Source organism: Carlito syrichta, unplaced genomic scaffold, assembly GCF_000164805.1.
Source record: "Carlito syrichta isolate Samal-C Ts95f unplaced genomic scaffold, Tarsius_syrichta-2.0.1 Scaffold303959, whole genome shotgun sequence".
In the NCBI taxonomy this organism is placed as follows: domain Eukaryota; kingdom Metazoa; phylum Chordata; class Mammalia; order Primates; family Tarsiidae; genus Carlito; species Carlito syrichta.
In genome coordinates, this window is record NW_007248055.1 from 105,117 (window position 1) to 110,605 (window position 5,489).

The following is a 5,489-nucleotide window of genomic DNA, read 5'->3' on the forward strand; positions in this document are numbered from 1 at the left end:
GTATATGCACCTTGGAAGAAAGAATCATATCTTTACTCTTACTATATCCTCTCTTGTCATTAACACAGTGCCTTGCTCATAGTAAATGTTCAGTAAGTATTAGATGATGGATTGATTTGATGTATCCTATACTTTTGCATGATGAGTCTTTATTATTACATTAATCAGGACTCTTTTGGTTTCAAATGGTAGAAACCCAAATAAAGCTGATTTAATTTCAAAGTGAATTTTGTGTTCACCTAACTGAAAGTGTAGGTGTAGTTTGACTTAATACATAGCAGGATCTATATTCAAATAATATCATTAAGAATCAGTGTAGCCAGGTGCAGTGGCTCATGACTGTAATCCCAGCACTTTGGGAGGTGGAGGCGAGATGATTGCCTGAGCTCAGCGCTTCAAGACCAGACCTCTTCTCTACAATAAATAAAAAAATTAGCCAGTCATGGTGGTGGATGCCTATAGTTCCAGCTACTTGGAAGGATAAGGTGGAAGGATCATCTGAGCCCAGCAGGTCGAGGCTGCAGTGGCTGTGAGCATGCCACTGCACTCCAGCCTGGGCGACAGAATTAGACTCCAACTCAGAAAAAAAAAAAACAAAAAAAAACCCAGTGTTTCTCCATCTCTCTATTCTGATTTTCTGGGTTATATCTCAGGCAGTCTGTTGACCAAGAATGGCAAAAGTGCCCAGTAGAAATTCCAGACTTTCATCTAAACAGCTTACCAACCCAATGGAAAGAAAAAAAACTAAATATTAAGTTGAAATACATAAAATTGCCATTTAGGTAGGTCAAAAATGATTGAATAATGGCAATTTCATACGTTTCAACCTAACAGTTCAAGAAAAAGTCCCAATGCTAACTTGATTCATCCAACTTGGGTTTCATATTCATTATTAAACCATCATTGTGGTCCCTGAAATGCAGTACTCTCATTGACCAATCCTGAGTCATATGTCCACCCACAGAGCCATGTGGACAAAAAGTGAGAGAGGATTGATTTCTCAAAGGAAATTTAGGCTACTATTATCAGAAAAGAGAGAATAAACACTGAGCAAGCAAAATACCAGATGCCCATTGTGCATATAAGAAACACCAAAGGTAGAAATTAACCAAGAAAGTAATGAAGTCTAAACTTCAGGGAACCTCACTTACATAGGCTCCTTTTAAGACCATGTATCCAACTTTGTATTTAAATTTTTATATTCTTTTTCTTAAAGAGAGGCCCTCAAATTGTGTAAGCTCTAGGACCAACAGAATCTGGATCTACCCCTAAAAAAAAAAACACTAAAAACATATTTGTGAATATTTTTTGTGTGAAATTCATAAATAAATGTTCCTGACATATTGTACTCCCTCCTATTTTTAGCATAAACCATTTATTAATTCCCTAAATTCTTCACAATAACTTGATTTCATATTTCTTACACTAACAGAAAATAACTTAATCATGTCCTTCAGATCTCTCCTGCTTCTAGAACTCAGCATCTTAATGTATTTTTGTCTGCCTCTGTCACAGACCCACTCAGATAAGGCCCCTTTTCATTCTTTTTTCACCTCCCTGAACTTTATCCCCACATGAAACCCGCCTCCTAGTATCACCTTCCATGAGAGGCCAACCCAGTATGAGGTCATCATCTCTGTCCCACTGTGGTTCCTCATAAAGCCAATCTGAAGAAACTTACCTGTTGCTCATATTCACTCTGAGCTGATAGTCCCTGATATTCTTCTTCTTCTTCTTTTTATCCAAATCAAAATGAATTCTCAAGGCTACCATAAAGAGAACATGATATGTAAGTCACATCTTATGGTGAATCTGGGATATGACTCTTGTCAAAGCCATGTGCCTATAGGGGGCCCATTATCAGAGATGTGCCCAGATTGGATCTGGGTAACCAGAAAATGTGTCCTTGTTGTTGAGATTTCCAACTACACTTTACCCTTCTACTTGGCAGCCAGACAGCCTCAGGAATGTAAATTCATGCCGTTTTGAATGTGGGGGAAGGTGAGGAAACTAAGCCTGCCTGCTGCTATTCTGATTACAGCATTTGTCGCTGGGAGAGACAGCTCTGAGATAGATGCTATTTTTCTCCCATCTCAGGAAAATGGCTAGGGCTGTGCTTCAGAGAAGGCCAAGGGGCACCTACAAGTGACAATTTCCGCTTAATCTCCCAGCAGGTTTCCAAGTCAGTAGTCATTCCGATGTGGCATCACATTTGACCTATTTATTCCTCCTTGTTCCCCTTCTCCCAGCTCCTGCAAAAAATAAGGCATAGAAACAGGACAGCGCAATTGTGTTGCCTTTTTTTCTCTTAATTTGTTGAAATTGTCTCTGGGCAGAAGAAGGGGGTGGGGGCTTAGAAACCAGATGGTTGTAGCTGGAGTAGAAGCCTACTACTGAGTAGCTTTCGGATGCTCAAATCTGGTGGCCGTTGATATTTCCTTGCAGGGAGAAGGAATGAAGCAATAGAGTGGTGGCCAAAGATTTCCAGCAGACTGATCTCCACTGTCCTGTTCTCTCCATCCTATGTCCACACACACGTAAAAGGCAGTCCCTTTCCCTTTAATTCTCCAAAGCACCACCAACCATAGGCTATCTTAGACTTTTCTTGAAAGTTGGGCAGTGGGTATAGAGGGAAGCCAGTGGTAATAAGAGGGGTTTATATCACAGGACTTAAACCATCTACAAATATATATTATCTGCCATTCTTTAAAGCCCCTTGGCCTCTCTGCTACCTTCCTTCTCGTCAATCCGACCCTCCTTACCACTTACCAAATCCCAGGCAAGTGATGTATCTCCTCAGTCACTCCACCTCTCTGCACACAGGAAGAGAAAGTTGAGACAGAGGAACAGGAGAACAGTCAGGGAGCTGGCTAAGGATTAACCTCTTTTATCTTGTATTTGTGGAGATTCTGCCAAAAGAAGTGCCCTTTCACTCTGACTCTGGACTATCTAACTACCTAGAAGATAGTGCTAAGAGGTCTGGTAGTGGGAGCTGATGCCTCCCTCTCCCAGTCTTTGATATGGAAAACTGACTCTCAATCTTTAGTGAAATACTATGCAAATGCAACTGAATATCTATTCAGATATCCACCTGTTCGTGTGTGTGTGTGTGTGTGTGTGTGTGTGTGTGTGTGTGTGTGTGTGTGTGTTTTTCCTTTCCCAACTAAATACATGGTGTCTTTTCCAAGACTACTTCTCCAACTCTCTGACACCAGTTAGGTGTCCTATAATTCAATTCATTATTGACACTACTTACCTGGAGTTAGCAACATACTTAAAGGTTTAAGAGCTCAGTGTTACAAGACTGCCTTCACTTCAGAGGCCAGTCACAAGTATGGGGTCTCAGGTTACCCACTCTTCTGTCCAGCTTGGCTAGAAATTCAGGGGCTCCTACACTTCCTTCTCAGGTCTGATAAATCACTACAATGAGCCACAAATTCAGGAAAGAGTTTTACTTACTATTACTAGTCCATTAAAAGGATACAACTCAGGAACAGCCAAATGGAAGAGATGCATAGGGCAAAGTGTGGGAGAGGGCACAGAAATTCCATGTCCTTTCTGGGAGTGACACTCTTCCAGTACTAGATGTCTTCCCCAACCCAGAAGCTCTCCAAATTCCATTGTTGTTTAGGGAATTTTATTATTTTTCTTTTTTATGCACACAGTATTGATTAAATAATTGGCCATTAGCAATTAACTCAACCACAAGTGCCTCTCCCTTCCCCAGAGATTGGGACATGGGGCTGAAAGTTACACGCTTCTGATCAAGGCTTGGTCTTCTGGTGACAAGATGCTCCTATCACACATATAACTCAGGTAACTTCAAAGGGTGTTAGAAGCTCTGTGCCAGGAACTGGGGACAAAGACCAAATATCTTTCTTATTATAGTACCCCATTATGTTTATATATTCTGTAAAAAAAAAAAAAAAAAATTCTGGAGACACTCTCCTTAGAATATTAGCCTTCCTGACTATTTTTGGGTCTGTCTGTGCACTCTCCATATTCCCTTAACAGACTGAACAGGAACCTCTGATTTGTTCTTCATTATGCTTTTCAAAATATAACTAGTTCCCCTGTGGCTGACCCCTTTATCTCCTCTTCCAAACAAACCATTCATAGGAACAAGCATTCTCAGGGCTCCAGCATTGAAGGTCCGCACTGCTCCCTCTTCCTCCCAGAAGGATCTTAGGAGAATGTCAGTGGCAGGGGTGAACTTAAATGACTGAGGATGTCACACCCGCCCCTTTCCATGAGGGCATCCTCTCCACTCTTCTGGGCCACCTCCTTTGGCCTCTGGAGTTACTGATATCCCCTGAAGGAGAAGAAGGTCGTTTTGAGTGCCCAGGGAGGCCTGTTGACTCATATTTGTTCGAGTCTCTACTGGGAAACTCTCAGAGCTGGATCCAGAGACCCTGGAAGGCAAGATCAAGAACTTTACTAGTTGAAATGGGGTAGGGTTGAGGGCCAATTTGTGTGAATGCGCTGTGCATTGTGCTTTCCTGTCTCTCCTCCCCCTCCCCCACCCCATGAACAAAGACCCCCAAAATAAAAAATTTTAAAAAACCCCAAACAGAAACAACTCAGGGAAACCAAGCATTGCTTTTAAGTTATCGGGAGATCTTCCTATCTTCCTCTTGAGGCATAACTTCAGTCCCTCCTGGGCCCCAGACAGTCTCAGTCTCAGATGGTGAGGGCCTCAAGCCCCCACTGGTTTATTTGAAACCCGTGTTTAGGTCCCAGCATGTGGCATGTGCTCCACTCTGATGACACTTTTCGTTGCTAATAATAGAGCAGATGAAGTAATATTGCAATTGATGCTCCCGGGGATTTGATTGGATAAGTGCATAAAGTGTGGAGGGGGAAGAGGGTTGTGTGGACGGATCACATTAGTATTCCCGTCCTATCAATGTGCGGGCCAGCGAACAACGTCAGCCGGACCGATTCTCTGCGTCTGCCAGTCCCGCCACGGATTCATTCGGGATCCTCAAACAGACGAGCCCTGAGAGACGAGGGATCCGGGCGCCCGATTGGAGCCCATTGCCTGCGCTGGGGACGGCCAGTCCTTCCAGGCCCGGCGACCGTGGAGGGAGGGGACGGACCAAGCGAGCGCGCTGCGGGAAGACACTGAACGCGAGCGACACCCCTCTCCGCCCCCCACCCTGCAGCGCAGGCTTTGAAAGCTGCTCCCCCACCTGAATGGAAACTCGGGGCCGCCGGGCGGCGCGTTCCTCCTCGCCCAGCCTCGCGATCCATGCCGAGAGGAAGGCGCTGCGAGCCCGCGCCAGCGCCCAGCTCCCGGGACAGGGCCGGCGATGCTGCTGAGCAGAACTTGATCGCGCCCCTTCCTCGCTGCTAGTGGAAGCGATGCTGCACGGCGCAGCCGGCGCCTCCCCGGCTCTCCTGCAGGCTGAAGGTTACCGACCCGCGCGGCCAGCCCCAGCCCTGTGAGCGGCGCGCCTCGGCTCCCGGCTCCGACTGCCTGGCGGCGG